This window comes from Protopterus annectens, chromosome 1.part2, assembly GCF_019279795.1.
Source record: "Protopterus annectens isolate FY-2018-M chromosome 1.part2, PAN1.0, whole genome shotgun sequence".
Lineage (NCBI taxonomy): Eukaryota > Metazoa > Chordata > Ceratodontiformes > Protopteridae > Protopterus > Protopterus annectens.
In genome coordinates, this window is record NC_056727.1 from 1188654312 (window position 1) to 1188671420 (window position 17109).

Sequence of the window (17109 nt, forward strand, 5' to 3'; positions counted from 1 at the left end):
CCAGGATGTTTCTTGTAGCCAGAAAAGACAGCCCTTGGAGACCCATTCTGGGCCTTGCTCACCTAAAGACTTTTCTGAAATATCCTACCTTCCCCATTCTATCCTTGCAAACCTTGTTTCCTCTTATTCTTCCTCAGGCTTACATGGCCTCTATGGACATCAAGGATCTTATCTTCACATTCCCATTCATCCCCTTTACAGGAATTTTTTGTGGTTTTCTATTGCTTCCTTGCACTTTCAGATGTTCTTCGTGTTTCACTGCTGAAGTCATCACATTTGGGTTATCCCTGCCAGGGTAGCCCTCGGCCGGCCTGAATACCAGAGACTTAGTATTTCTGCGTTGGTTGATGTTGCTTGAGGACTAACGTCAGGTCGTCAGTGGTATAAAGGAAGGCAGCTGTCACCATTACATCAGTCTTTCTTGCTGTGGAGCCCGAAGCGAAGCACGAGTGCAGGTTGGCCGCTACCTGAGTTTTCGTTTCTGAATGAAGTTGAAGTCTTTGAAAGCTAAATACCCCGTTGGGGATCCTTTTTTCCTTGCACTAACCAATGTCAGAAAAAGTTAATAATTGTCTCATCTGTGGAAAGCAAATACCACACCAAGACTTCCACTCTTACAGCATCACTTGCCTAGGCCCAAGCCACAACTTCCCTTGTTGTCACTTCTGTGCTTTAACACCAGAACTATCCATCGTCAGGCCTCCAAACACGGGACCTTTCCTGCTCCAAGTAAACAGGGCCAGCATAGGCCCCATGAAAACTGACCCCCCCCCCCCAGACAGCAGCCCCAGGGGTTGCAGAGATCTAAGCAGTCGACTATCTCCACTTCAAAACCAGGGAGTTCTAAGCCAACCTCTTACGGTAAAAATTCACAATGACTCGCCTCCTCCAGACCTAGCCTCAGCCCACCTTCACACACCCCTAGGAGGAAAACTCTCCTTTCACTCAAGCACCTGGGCCACCATTACCAAGGACCAATGGGTTCTGAACATTCTGTCTCAGGGGTACATGTTCTCCTTCCACACCCTTCTAACCCCAAAAGGGGTCCCAGATCTACCACCGAATCAGTGGGCAGAGGCTCAAAAGCAAATCCATTTCCTGATCTCCTTGGAAGCAGTAGAGCACGTTCCTACACAGCAGATAGTCCAAGGCTTCTACTTCAGACTTTTTCTGGTGCCCAGAAAAGACGACACCTGGCACCCCATCCTCGATCTATCCATCCTAAACATCTTCCTGGTGATCCCGAAATTCAAAATGCTCACCCTCCAGCAGTTGCTACCCATGCTCTCCAAGGATGCTTGGCTAGCCACCCTGGACCTAAAAGAGGCCTACCTCCACATTCCTATCAGGGAGTCCTGCAGGAAATATCTCAGCTTCAGGGCAGGATCTCAACACTTTCAGTTCTCTGCACTTCCCTTTGGCTTATCTACTGTTCCCAGAGTTATCACAAAATGCCTGGCTCCAGCCATTGCTTTCTGCAGGATAAGAAATATTCAAATTTACCCCTACTTAGACGACTGCCTCATTCAGGCAGACAGCCAGGAAAAACTGCTCAAAGACCTGGCCCTTGTAAAGAACCTACTAACCTTCCTAGGGTACACAATCAATGAAAAGAAATCCAAACAGGTACCCACCCAAAGGATAATCTTCCTGGGAGCAGGTCTGGCAACAGCATCCCAGATGGCATACCTTACACCAGAGAAACACATTTTCCTGTCAGCTTACATCTCCCAACTGGCCACCAGGCCCCAGCTTTCTGCAAAGAAGATCCTACAAGCCCTGGGGTTCATGGCATCTTGCATACTCCTCATTCCATATGCCAGATTGCATATGAGGAACCATCAATGGTACCTAAACAGCCTTTGGTGTCAACACTCTCAAGATCTGCAAACTCTTCTGACTATTATTCCTTGCCTGAGGAAGGGATTTCTTTGGTGGTGACAGCCTGCTCCCACAACAAGGGACTGCCCTTCTCCCCACACCCCGCCGCCCAGACCCTCACCACAGATGCATCAGATTACACTTGGGGTACACACCTGGATGGCAGGTGCATACAGGGCCAATGGAACCCACAGGAAATCCCCCTGCACATTAATCTAAAAGAGATGATGGCTGTGCAGCAGGCCTTGATAACTTTCAAACTCCTTCTCTCCCCAGGGGTTCTCCTGATCAAAACAGACATCACCACTGTGATGTGGTACATCAACAAGCAGGGAGGGACTCACTCCTACCCGCTGTGCAGGCTGGCCATGACCCTTTGACTTACAGCCTCATCCATGCAAATACACCTGCTAGCACAATACCTACCAGGCTCTCTCAACTCCCTGGCAGACCAGTTGAGCAGAAAGCTTTTGGACCTACATGAGTGGCAGCTCAATAGAAGTACCTTCTTCCTAATAACTCAGAAATGGGGAACCCTGGAGGTCGACCTCTTTGCCTCCCACACCAACCATCAGCTCAAAAAATTCTGCACCAGGGAGCATCACTGCATGGCTTGGAAAGTGAATGCCCTGTTCTTCCCTTGGGTAAACCTCTCGGTCTATGCCTTTTCTCCCCTACCTCTCATCCCCAGGGTACTGCTCAAAATAAGGGAGGAAAAACCAAGACCATTCTCATAGCTCCAGACTGGCCCAGACAGCACTGGTACCCCTTGCTGCTCAGCCTGTCCCCACTGCCTCCTTGGAATCTTCCTCAGATTTCAAAACTCCTAACTCAGAGGGAAGGGGAATTCATGCACGCACAATTGCAGGCACTCAGTTTGGCAGCTTGGCTTATTCCCTAACCCCTGACCAATCTGCCATTCTCAATAAACAGGTTCTGGATGTTATCCGAGAGGCCAGACGCTCTAGCACCAGAAAGTCTTATACAGATACATTTATTTACTCATTTATTGTACATTTGTTGACCGGGATAGTCCGACTGGAGTCATGTCCATTTTCAGCAGAGGCCCGGGGAGAAAAGCTCCAAGACAATCAGTAACATTTAATAATAATGAAAACACATTACAAATTTGATATATATACAAGGAAAGAAAAATAATTCACAGGTTAGGGTTACCCCCTGGTTTTATTCTGGGGAAAATTGACAGTAAATTGACTAATAATTTAAGGTAAGAGTTAGCCAGGCTTGTGGCATAGCCAGTTGAGAGCCAGATGTTGTTTGAGTCTGGTTTTAAATTGGGTTAGGGAGGAGAGCAATGTAATATCAGCTGGGAGTAGGTTCCAGACTCTGCCAACAGAGTTTGCAAAGAGGGAGTCCCCAGCTACGTTGTTAGTTTTGATAGTTTGAGTTAGTAGTTTGTTTGAGGATTGAAGCAGTCTTGGATTGTTATAAGGGGAGATAATATTTTTAAGGGCTGGTGTAGTATTTGGATTTAGGAGGATTTTCTTGGCCACAACCAGAAGGTGAAATTGGATAAGACTGGAAAGTTCTAGCCACTCAAGTTGTTAAAGGTTGATGCAGTGGTGTGTTCTAAAGGGCAGGCCAGTGGCAAACCTGGCAGTATGATTGTAACATGTTGATAGTCTGTTAAGTACAGACTTGTTTAGATTAGAGAGAAGGGGGAAGCATATAGAAGTGTTGAGAGTAAGTGAGAGTGGGCTATAGCAATCTTAGCTGGAAGGGTTAAGAAGGCTTTTATTCTGTATAGTGACCCAAGTTTTTTATTTGTGGTCTTGATCAATTGATTTACGTGTAGGTCAAATTTTAGGTTGTTATCAATAAGGACACCTAGTAGTTTTGTAGAAGGGTCAGGGGAGATAATTGTCCCATCTTTTGCATTTATGGTGAAGGTAAAAGCAGTAGACCTTTGTGTGGGTGAGAATAGCAGCATTTTAATTTTTTTGGGATTTAGTAACAATCGATGTTCAGAGAGCCAGTTTTCTATTGTGTTAAAGGTGACCTGGGTAGCAAACCTCAAGTCTGCAGGAGATGTAGCTGAGCAATTTAGGGTGGAATCATCAGCGTATTGATACAGCTAACTTTAGGTATGACAGTATATAGGTCGTTAATAAAGATGGAAAAGAGAAAAGGCCCTAGTATAGAGCCTTGTGGGACTCCAAGGGTGTTAGGTAATAGGTTGGAGAGCATGTTCTGCCAGAGAACAGCCTGCTGCCTCCCACTGAGGTACGATTTAAACCATTGAAGGGCTTTAGAATCTAGGCAATAAGTCTGCAGGGTGTGTATCAACAGTTGATGATCCCCCATGTCAAATGCCTTGGAAAGATCCAAGAAGAGGGCTGAGGATATTCAATTATTATTTTGGTTGTTATTAGTAGTACTGGTAAAAGCTAGTAGGGCAGAGGTCGTGCTGTGGTGTGGAAGGAAGCCATGTTGGGTATCGGCTAAGAATTGTTTCTGGATTAGGTGGTGCATGAGCTGTTTGTGTATACATTTTTTCATGATCTTTGCAAGTGGAGAAAGTATAGCTATTGGTCTATAATTGGAGAATTCAGTGGAGGGACTTCCTTTATGTAGTGGGATTACATAGGATGTTTTCCAAATAGTGGGAATTTTAGCCTCAGCTATGGTACAATTAATTAGTATAGAAACTGGGAAGGCAATAGCATCAGCTGATTTTTGAAGGTATTTGGTGAGTGTGATGGGTTTTAATTTTTTGATTAAGGTGCAAATAAATGATGTGGACACTGGTTGGAAGCTGAAAGAGAGTAAGTTTATATGGGTGGCACTGTCGGGGCCAGGAGAGCTAGGAGGCAATTGGCTAGCTAGAGCATGAATTGTCTCAGTAAAGAAATGGTTAAAACTGTCTGAGATATCCGCAGAGGATTTGTCAGTGGTAGCGGCGGGGATAGTGGTAGATGTTTTACTGGGATGAAGCAGATTATTCAGACCAGCACAGAATTTCTTAGGGTTGTTCCGGTTGGCTGTATGTAGATTACAGTAGTAGTGTTTTTTGTCATGTAAGATGGATTTTTTAGTTTCATTCCTAGCTTGTCGGTATTTAACATGATCATGGGGGTCTTTACCGGAGCGCCATTTAGACCAAAGTTTGTTTCTGTTGTTAATTTTTAGTGGAGACATTTTAGAAAGCCATGGTGCAGTTTTAGCTTTAGTTCGCTTTAAGCGGGCAGGTGCGTGACAGTCAAGGATTTCAAGAAATTTATTGTTAAAATATGCAACTGCCTCCTCCAATGGGAGGTGTATTAGCATGGACCAATTACAGGAGTTAAGTTCCTGCTGGAATTTGGCAGGGTCAGAGTCGTTTTGTTTCTGCTGAGTAAGGGTATTTGCGGATTAATAGCTTTTTGCTTAACTATATAAGTGAGAAGGTGGTCACTTAGATCAACGGGGAGGGTACCAGCAGTATACAGATGGGAGTTGCTATTAACAAGTACCCAGTCAAGCATGCTTTCTTTTTGATTGAATTTACCTAGCCTGGTAGGGGTAGTTATGATTTGTGAGAATGCATGCAGGTTAATGTGGGTAGTAGGGGACACTAAGGAACAGGTGCCCCAGTCTGTGCTGAAGTCTCCACCAAACAGTAGGGTTTCTTGGGGGTAGTAACATGAAAACCAGTGTAGGGTGTCTTCAAGTGTGGCTATGTTATTACCCAGGGGGATATACATACAGATGATGTTTATGCTTTTACTTTTGTTAAGTTGTAGTCTGGTAGCAAGAATTTCTGAATTATTAATCCGAGTTGGTTGATTAACATCTATGATTATATTCAACACAGATTTGTAGAGTATTGCTACACCCCCCCCCCTTCCTGTAAGCGCGATCCAGCCAGTGTATGTTATGCCCAGGTGGTAACACTTCATTGTCAGTAGTGTTAGGTTTTAACCAGGTCTCAGATAAACATAAAAATGGAATAGGTTCTGCACCTGCACCTGAATCCAGGCTAAGAGGGCCAGTACGGCACAGTCATCTTTTCCTCTCATCCTGGATTACTTATCTGCCCTACTCCACAGCGGTCTCTCGTTTTCCTCTATAAAAATTCATGCCTCTGCTATTTCTGCTAATTTTCCCACTGTGCAGCCTCTTTTCTCACACCCTCTGATTAAACCGTTCCTCAGAGGGGCTAGCAATGTGAGGCCCCCAGAAGGGCACCAATACCAGCTTGGGACCTTAACTTTGTCTTGGAAAAGCTCACCCTGCCTCCTTTCGAACCAGCTTCTTCTGCAGAGCTAAAATTTCTCTCCTGGAAGACAGCCTTCCTCCTGGCCAGCACTTCAGCCAGAAGGGTCCCTGAGCTGCAAGCACTCGTGGCTGTGGAACTCTTTATCATCTTTCATGCAGATAGTTAATCCCTCAGAACTAATCCTTCCTTCATGCCCTAGGTGGTGTCTACTGTGGCTGTCAACCAATCCATTCATTTTCCACCCTTCTTTCCTAACCCCCAAAATAAGGGGAAAAGGATTCTGCACTTTCTAGATGTGCACAGACAGCTCAGATACTATCTGAATAGGACTAAACCTTCAGAAAGTCTGATCAATTGCTGGTTAGCTTTGCTTCAGGGGCAGAAGGCAAAGCCATCTCCAAGCAAACCATTTCCAAATGGAAAGCACACTGCATCCATTTCTGCAGCCTCCCACCAAGGGGTGTAAGGACACACTCCACCAGAGCAGCCTCCACCTCTGCATCATTCCTTAGAGGGGGCCCCACCAGGGACATCCCAGTGGCTGCCACCTGAACATCTGTTCACACTTTTACCAAGTATTACCACCTGCTCCAAATCTAGGGCAGAGTTTGCCTCTGCAGTCTTGCAGGGCATCCTAGCCAGCCCCTTGTTTCCATGACTGCCTCCACCTATTTCCTCAACTTTGGGAATCTACCCAAATGTGATGACTGCAACAGTGAAATGCGAAGAACATAGTACAGTTGTGTACACTTACCATAAATGTAAATGTTCAAGTGTCTTCACTGTTGCAGTCCCGGTTTCCCTCCCTCCGTCCCCCTTTTTTTCTTTTGTTGCCTTTCTTCACTGTTCTCCTTTCCTTACAAGGGACATATTGGTATTTATTTTCCACTGGTGGGGTTCTTCCACCGGAACCTGGCCTCCTACTTTGGGGGCTCCTTGACAGGTTAGGACACAAAAAACTGATGTAATGGTGTTGGCTGCCTTCCTTTATACCACTGACGACCTAATATCATTCCTCAAACAACAGCAACTGACGCAGAAATACTATGTCTCTGGTATTCAGGCCAGCTGAGGGCTACCTTGGCAGGGATAACCCAAATGTGATGACTGCAACAGTGAAGCCACTCTAACACCTACATTTATGGTAAGTGTACACAACTGTACTTTCTCGGTTTTGCCCTTTGGTCTTTCCACTGCCTGAAACAAAATCTTCAGTTTGCTATTTCTCTTCTACAAAGGTCTGGGTTCACAATCAATTTAAAAAAGTCCTTTCTTTCCCCCTCACAGGACCACATTTTCCTGGGTGCAGATTGCAGACAGATCTCATGCTGGCATCTCTGCCTCCTCCAAGAGTTCAGTCTATCATTTCCTTCTTCCAAAGTCTTCTACCTCTTCATTTTCTTACAGCCAGGGAGTTTCTCAGGCTCCTGAGCTTCATAGCATCCACCATTTCCATGGTACCTCTGGCCATATTTCACATGAGGACGTTTCAGTGGTACCTGAAATCAGTTTGGATGCAGCATGCTCATCCACTGGAATTTGTGGTTCCTCTTCTCTGTTGTCTCAAAAAAGAACTTCTTTGGTGGATTCAACAGATTTCCCTGAACCCAGGCCTTCCTCATCCTCCTCTTCCCACTCAAGAGTTGTTTACAGATGCCTTAGACCTAGGATGGAGGAGGGCCAGTTTCAAAGAGATGAGAGCCTTCATATTAGCTCTTCAGGCTTTTCATCCTCTTTTCCAACAGTTCACAGTTCTCTGGTATGTAAGCAAACAGGGAGGATGAGGTCATACCTTCTTTGCAGATTAGCTCTCATGGCATGGGAATTGGCAGTTCAGTACCAGGTGACTCTTTTACATCTCTTCCAAACAAAGTTATGTGGCAGACAGTTTGAGCAGGTTCATAACTCTAAACAGCTAAACTCACTAAACTAGGTATAAATCCCTACGTCACAAGACGAGTTGCCAGCTGGCTCACTGACAGAACCCACACTGTAAAAGTTGCAGACTCCAAATCTGACCTCAAACCATTGGCAAGTGGAGTACCACAGAGTTCAGTCCTGGGACCTCTCCTGTTTGGTATCTACTTCTCTGAAGTACAGGCTAACACTGAAGGCCTCTGGCGAACGGAGTTCGCAGATGACTGCAAACTAGGAGCCATAGTCAAGTCCCCAAATGATGTGGACATCCTACAGAAGGGCCTCGCTGAGAAAGATGCCTGGTGTCAGAGCCATGGCCTCATGCTCAATGCCAAAAAGTGCATTATTATCCCCTTTGGTAAATACTCTGTACCCATGAACTACTACATAGACAACAGTCTACTTAACACATTATGTGTGATAAGAGACCTTGGGACCCAGGTGGACAGTAGTCTGTTCTTTGATAGTCACATCGCCACAGTAGTCAGGAAGTCCTTCTACGTGGCACACCTCATCTTAAAAAGGTTCTCATCCAGGAAAAAAGAGGTCACTGTTCCCCTCTACTCGACACTCAGACCCATTATAGAGTACAATGCCCTTTTTTGAAATGTACCTCATAAGACCTCTGCAGCAGCTAAAAAGGCCACAGAAGTACCTCACAAAGAGGATTACTGGCCTCAAACAGATGCCCTACACTGACCGTCTTAAAAAACTCCAGCTTTACTCCATAGCATATCGCCTACTCCGAGGTGATCTCTGCCTAACATATAAAGCTATGTCAAACCCAGAGCTGTTGGACATGCTACACCTAAAGAAATCCCAATCCCTCTGAGCTACATGCTCTAGGGACCTAAACCTTGTCACCAAAATAAACAGGACATGCTGGAGGGAGAGTCCTGTCCCAGAGACTTCCCATACTCTGGAACAGGCTACCCATCTATGTCGAGCAAAGTTGTTCATTAGCACTCTTCAAAAAAATCTTGATGAGCAGATGGGAAATAGGAAATACACCCTGGGGATCACGTCTGTGTCTCTGCTCGACAGTGGCACAGGAAAATAACTTTCTTGGATGGCGTAAGCCAGGGAACCTTGTTGGCTAGGCTTACGTAGGCCCTTGGACCGATAGCCTAGTACCTACCTATGAACCTATGTGTTTCTGTATACTATCCACCTGTGGGGTTTTCCTCAAGTAGATCTATTTTCCTCCCCTCTGAATAGACAACTTCCTCTTTTTTTTGCCAGTGTCCGAGGTCCTCTGCTTTGAAAGGGAGATGCCCTATCAATTTCATGGAAGGGGTGCTTCTTTATGCATTCCCCCCTTTCCTGTCATTCAGAAAGTCCTGTTCAAAATTCAATAGGATAATCCAAAAATCTTGCTGGTGATCCCTTTTTGGCCAATACAGCATTGGTTCCATCTTCTTCTGCATTTAGCCAAGGGCAATCATCACAAGTTACCTCACAGGGTGGACCTTCTCACACAAGACAAAGAATCTCTTATCCATCCACATCTGTCAATCTGCATCTGACTGTGGTTGATAGAGTTCTGACTCCTTTCAGACACCTTTTTTCTGAGGACACGCTTAGGGTACTGCAGGAGGTCAGAAAACCCAATAGTAGGAAATCCTACTTATCTAATTGGAAGACGTCTTCTATCTGGTGTCATTCATACAACCTGGATCCACTGATTGTGGATGGTCCATTGGTTCTTTCTTACTTGTGTGAATCGCTCAGTGATGGTTTGGCTTACTCCTCTGTGAAAGTCCATCTGTCAGCCATTTCTGCCTGTCTGCCTTTGTTGCCCCCTTTGACTTCTAGGCTAGAGGTTAAACTTTTTCTCAGTCATCCTTCACATTAGACCACCCAGGAAACCTGTTCCTTCTCCATGGGATTTGAACTTTGTTCTGGGGAAGTTGGCTGTGGCTCCATTTGAGCTTGCAGCTACAGCTTCTTTGCAACACTGTACTTGGAAGTCTGTTCTGTTACTAGCTTTGACTTCTGCCGGAAGGGTACCTGAGCTTCAAGCCTTAATGGCTTCCCCACCTTTTCTGATTTTTTATAAGAACAGGGTCTCCTTGTGTACTAATCCTTCCTTTATGCCTAAGGTTGTGAATGAGTCGTCTCTTAAGCAATCTGTTAATCTGCCCACCTTTTTTCCTTCTCCACAATCCTCTAGTGAGAGGATCTTGCATACCTCGGATGTGCGTTGACAACATTTTGTTTGGATAAAACTAAGGCTATCAGGAAATCTGATCAGCTTTTTGTTTCTTTCCATCTCTGGGATTGCCTGTTTCCAAGCAGACTATTTCCTCTTGAATTTCGAAGGCTATTTTTTTTGTTATGTTTTCAATGGGAAGAGCCTCCTTTTTGGACACTAATAGTATTTTAGAAGCTTCTACTTGGACTTCTGTACATACTTGGTCTTCTGTAAATATCTTCACTAAGCATTACAAGTTCAAAAAAGAAAACAAATAAATCAGTGGAAAAAATGTATCCCACAAAACATAGCACCAGCAAAAATAGCATGGTCTGATGAAGCATTATATGCATTAAAGGGCTTACCTCTTGGTTTTGGATTAAAGTGAGAATCTGCTCCTCTTTGGCTTGCTTGTTTGGTCCTTCTGTTTGTTTTTGTTGAAGCATTACAAGTTGGTTGGCATCTCCAGACCTAGAGCTGGTTTTGCTAGAGCAATTCTTCATGGTTTTCTAGAGAGCTGTTCTGGTTCTTCCCCTCCCAGGTTTCCTCCTGAACTTTGGTACTCTCCTCCATGCAAAGAGAGCTCTTCTGGTTCTTCCCTTCCCAGGTTTCCTCCTGAACTTTGGTACTCTCCTCCATGTAAACAGAGCTCTTCTGGTTCTTCCCCTCCCAGGTTTCCTCCTGAACTTTGGTACTCTCCTCCATGTAAAGAGAGCTCTTCTGGTTCTTCCCCTCCTAGGTTTCCTCCTGATCTTTGGTATTCTCCTCCATGTAAAGAAAGCTCTTCTGGGTCTTCCTCTCCCAGGTTTCCTCCTGAATTTTGGTACTCTCCTCCATGTAAAGAATACTGCAACATTACAATAGAAGGACATAGAATAGTTGTGTAAAATCTTACCATAACCATAAATGTCCTTACTCTTCTGTGTTGCAGTATTCTATCCCTCCCTCCTTCCCCTTGGTGCCTGCTTTTGTTCTGGATGTCTGAAAACGTTCTTGTTTCCTTGGACTGGCATTCCGTCTGGGGCATTGACTTCTGAGAATTGGACGTTCTAACATCGCTTTTATGGCTGACTTATACTAAGCCATATATGTGGCATCCCACTATCAGCAGTGCTTAAAAGCTCTTGCATACTGCCCGGATGTTGGGTAGCCCATGGTGGAGGACCCATCATGTAAAGAATACTGCAACATAGAAGAGAGGGACATATATGGCTATGGTAAGATATTACACGACTATTCTTTACGTGTTGATGTCATCAAGCTGTTGAACTTTGACACTGTATCTCCGTAATTAAGAAGTTAAGATCTCCACCTCACAGTTCCTAGGTTCAGTTCTTATTTCTGTTGAATGTTTGTGTAGTTTGCATTCTTGCTGTGTTCAGGTTCAAATTCAAAACGTTAAGTGCTTAAAACAAAGTACTGTAATAAAATGCATAACAAAATAAGAGTAAAAGTAAATTTAAATTAATACAGTTTGATCTGAATGAAGACAGTTGTGTCACTGGGTGAGAAAATGAATTAAAGCTGGTAATAAAATAGTAGTCAGTAATCTAGATGAAAAAGATGAGTCTTTAGAAACCATTTGAAACTGTTTAATGCAAAACACTCCATCAGCCACCAAAATAGTGGGCACCAAAGGCATTGAGCTTGAAAGACACAAAAATGAATCCTATGATCTTGCATAATCAAGTTTGTCCACTTCGGAGGTAGATCTGGTCACTACAAGTGGCATGCATTTCTGCATCCATAGAACTCTTCCAAGCTCAAACTCCATGCATCACTCACATAATGTATACTAGATCAAAATATCAAAATTTTTCTTGCGACGTAAATAAAATATGTTGGTGAGACAGGTATGCTTCTCAGAGAATTCCCATTCTCTGAAACAGGTTCTCCGTCCATGTCAACCAGAGTTACTCCCTAACTTGGACCAATGGATGGGTAATCAGAAATTAACCACTGGTCTGGCACCTATGTCTCTGATGGACAGAGGCAGTCAATAAATAATCCCGTATATAAATCAGATTTGTGGGTCACTTTTGAGTTGCATGGCTAGGCTAATAAGGGCCCTATTGATTGTTAGCCTAGTGCACAGCTGTGATCCTATGCTTTTCCATCTCTCCAGATGTCATTTGCCACAGATCGAACACTATTGTAGGGCACTCCCAAGCTAGAGATTGTATTTTTTTCCAGAAAATTGGATAAGTAAATACCAACCTTTTTCTTAGCATATTAGTCAGACTAATGTAGCTAGGGCTATTTGAGTACTTTGCTGTAGTTAATAAAGCAGATAGAGAGTTTAATTTATCCTCTCCCACTCTCACCTAAGCAAAGCTTATTTCTCAGGCCTCTAGGACAGCTATAATTACTGTTGTTAATTACCACAGTCATAACAGATGCTTAGCATTACCTAATTCTGATGGACAATGACAAGTCCAAGAAGGCATGAGAATTTAAGAAATGTAGCAGTATGATTCCTGCACAGACCATACACAGATATTGTCATATACCTGGGAGTGAGGTATTAAGAATCTCAGTAGGTTTGTCTCAGCACACCCTTCTATGGTTAAAAAGCTACCTGTACAATAGGTATCAGCCAGTAAAATGTCAGTCCACCCTCTGTCCATACTTCCCAGTCACCACAGGTGTACCACAAGGCTCTGTCCTTGGTCACCTCCTCTTTAACATTCTTAGTAATACCCTTCCCACTTCCACACAACAAGCCTCCCCTAATACAATGCACACATGACGCCACACTCATACGCACGCTTCCAAAACATTACCCCAGAAGCTTTAACTAGAACACTGAAATCTGGCTTTGTAACTCAAAACTCACTCTCAACCAAACACAACTACTACTTTTTTCCCCAAATCACTCTCTCATGAAGAAACAAACAAAAAAAAAATTAAAATCCTATGTCTAATAATACAACTATTAAAGTCAATTGTCATATCAAATTATCAGTGATGACAGTGGATGTTAGACATACATTTGACCTGCATATATAAAATTGGATTAAAAAAATCTACAAAAACTAGGGATACTTTACAGAGCCAAAAACCTTCTCACCAATGCAACTAAAACTACACCTGCAACTACTTACCTCCTCTTCTCACTACGTTATGGTGCTCTCATCCTTACTAACCTCAGGGCATCGCAGAACCAACTTGAGCAATACTGGAGTAACGTGGCTCAATTTACAGCAAATAGCCCTCTCAGAGCCCACGTCTATATAACACTAAAAAGCCTAAACTGGTTAGAACTACCCCCTATTAACTAACATATACACAGCTTCTTACCACCTATAAAATTATTCAGCATCCATCTGCTTGTCCAGCACTAAATACCATTCTTCACAATTATGTTCCCAATTGGTCTTTATGGCCAAAAGCTCCTCTCTGTCCACAAGCTTATCAAATCTTCTGGTCATGGTCTGGAACTCCTTACCTGCATGTGTCAGATCAATAGCCCTTCAGTTCTGTAAAACTATTTTGATATACTTCCTAGCCAACATCTGGCTCTGGAATTGCTCAATCCCAAGATAAATTATATCCTTAAATATAAACAATTATCCGTTTGTACCTTATACCTTTCTTCTTACTCTCCCTTCTTCACTCACTTCCTTACTAAAATTAATTCCTCTCCCCGACTCTCTTTCTAAATATGCCATAACTTTGATTGTTCTTTCACTTCAGATTGCCATTCCTGTTTGCGTTATACAACTTACCTCTAATTTCCCTATAAGCTGGCTAAGATATCTCCAAATAGTAAATCACTGTCATGTAAGTTGTATCTATTCTTGACCAGTGTTTTAACATTATATCTAATTTTGTAAAATTATTTAAACTGTAGATGTTATTGCATTATTTTTGAAAACTGTAAAAGTATTGTTCTTAAAAATGTTCTTGTACTATTTTGGAGGTTTTCTTCCTGGGCCTCCAATGAAAATGGTGACTTACCTAGTCAGACTTTTCCAGCAATTAAATGTCAATAAATAAATAAATAAATCAATAGAAGCTGACTGGGATATTCGGCTCTAGGAATGTACAAGAAAGTAGAAACAGATTAATTCTGAAAGGACTCCTTCCCACCCATCCTGAACCTTCAAAGAAACGTGCAAGCTTGAAGCACACAAGTCAGTAAGAGATTTAGAAAGTCATTCCTTTTCTCCCAAGTCTGTAAGAAAAGACATCTCACCACTGATGACAAATTAGGGACCCGTCCTCGTTCCAGAACAGTTTTTGAAACCTGGGGGTCACTGTCCTGCTTGACATAGCTTCCAGGAGAGGAGATAAGCAGCTTCCCTTTGTAAATGAGTTGTCTAGTTACTTGGAGTCAAGGTCTTCCTCATTCATGTCCATGCTGTTTGATAGGACTCTCGTAGCCTTGCCTTTCAACTTGACATGGTCAGGATAATTATGGCATTGGTGAAGGCACAGATTAAGATCTTCCACCTCTTTAAGGTGGCTAGAGAAGGACCCTTGCCATTAATGGTTACTGCTCATTTTGTGGGCTCCATTTCAACACCTAGCATCCCTGGGCTTTGACACTTTGAATTTGAAACCAATGTCTTTGGTGCCAACAGTCTCAGCATCAACTACCAGTGGTTAGGTAATGATGCTAATGCAAACCATCATGATGGCTGAATGCCAGAAGTCTAATTTTTTGGATGAAAAGCTCCCAAACTCCTGTTTGAGCAGAGCAAACTCCTCTCCTGAGCCAACAGATGACCCATCCCCCACCCAAGTGTACTGAGGAAGAGATGATGGAAAATTAGGCATATGTATTCGACTGAGTGCCAGCCCATAAACTGATCTTGATGAATAGGAAGAGTAATCCTAAAACCCCTCCTGGTAACCCCAGATTTGGGGAAATGTTAAAGCTCATGCACAAGAGGGTTGTGGCAAATTGGCACTGCCTAACCTTTGGAGACTTTTCATTCCACCCCCACCTATCTGTTTGTGTGGGTCCTCCTGCTAACAGAATGATTGTACTAGTAGTGGATAGGTTATGGCAGGAGCAATGTGTGGTGAAACCCATCCTTAGGAGATGAGTTGAGATCTGCTGTCTCAGGAAGGGTAGACAGGTTATAGCAAGGCTTCCTAACCTCACTCCATTGTGGTGGCAACAGCACTCAAGTGCTTGAGCAAGGCATGAAGGCATCTCTCTCCAGCTGACCTAGCTGTGCTTGTTGCTACATCAGCAGCATTGTGAATCAGTCACATACAGAGCACAGAAACAGGAGCCATTGTTGCCACCTGTGACTCCTGCTCAAAAGGTTGCCGTTTAGCCATTTTAAAGTACAAGTTATGCACACATTTCTGGTTCCATGAATCTATCCTCTGAGAAGCAGCGGACTCTGGCATTTACAGCTGCAAGTGTTTTGGCTTCCTGCTCAGTCTACGCTTGTGCTTCACGTGTGATCCAAACAAGGAGGCTCCATCATACACGATGTTAGTGAGGTACATAAAGGGGAATCAGATCCTGTCTCCCTATGATGTAATGCCATGAGCTCAGTTTGTACACTGATAGAGTAAGGGGGCAACATTTCCATCAGTCATAATTATAGGACCTGCCACTGTCTAGCCCTAAACAAACTTCAATGGTTAGCGCTAAGACATTTCCTTATACCTTTCCAACTAGTCACTTCCAACAAACCCATCTATTATCCAGACAAATGCCCTAGTTTGAAAAATATTCTCTAACTTAACCTAAGTAAACAGTTGAGTAAGATCCATTGACAAAAAATTATTAACTGCTCCAAACTTTAACAACTGATTTGGTGAGTCTTTGTACTCTGCTTTCCTGAATAAAATTTGAAATTCCCTTTCTCTCACTTTAAGAAACACAGTAAGTACCAACTCTTTTAAAGCACAAACAAGAGAATACAGAAAACGTGCCTTCCTCTGAACATACACAACTCCTGGATGGTAAATGTCCTGTCCCTTACTTTCTCCTATTCTTTGTAAGCACCATACCCATGGTTACAGGTCCAAAATCTCCTCTTTGTCCTCTACCTCCTCCTCTTCTTCCTTCTACCTATCCTAAAACTTTCTCTTATATCGTAAAACTAATCTTTTGCTTCCTCCTTTTCCCTCCTTCTAACAATTTTTATTTTGTTGTTGTTTACCGGAGTAGTGAACCAATCAATATTGACCAATTTCAAGCCTAGCCCGTACTATATATATTTCTATATAGTGTCTATATTTGTCCATATTTTCAAATATATTTCTTACTTTTTTGCATTTGTTTCTATTAATTAATGATAATCTATTTAAAATGTGAATATTTGTTGATTACTTGTATACTTCTGTTTACTATGTTCTTTATGTAATGTTGTCATTTTTCCAGAGCTTTTCTTCCAGGGCCTCTGTTGAAAAGGGGTAGCTTTCAGCCCAGCCAAACTACCCTGGTAAACAAATGCAATACATAAATAAATAAATGAAACTATAGAAATGGTCCATGGCTTCTTTGCACTCTTTTATATTGGTAGTGCACATCCTGGGATAAGTTAACTACCTTTCAGACAGGCAGATGTTTTTTGATGCCACCCAAGTGGTCCCTCAGTCTAATGACTGTCACAGGGAAGCACCTTGGTGCCACCTATTAGAATCTCTGACCAACACTAAATGCACCAGTGTCTTTTCTGCAATTCCTTCACAGGGTCAGGTTCCACATGATGTTCTAGTCCATCAGTGTTCCCCAGGGCTTCTGTATGCATTCCTTCTTTCCAGCATTTCTACAGAAAACTAAACTACACAGGGCCAAAGTCATATTTATGGCCTCATTCTTGCCCTGGCAAGTATGGTTCCCTTTATGTTGCTTTTTCTAAAAGAGAAGTCCCTTCACTTCAGACTTCACAGAAGCAGACTATCTCATCCATCTAGCAAGCTTTAC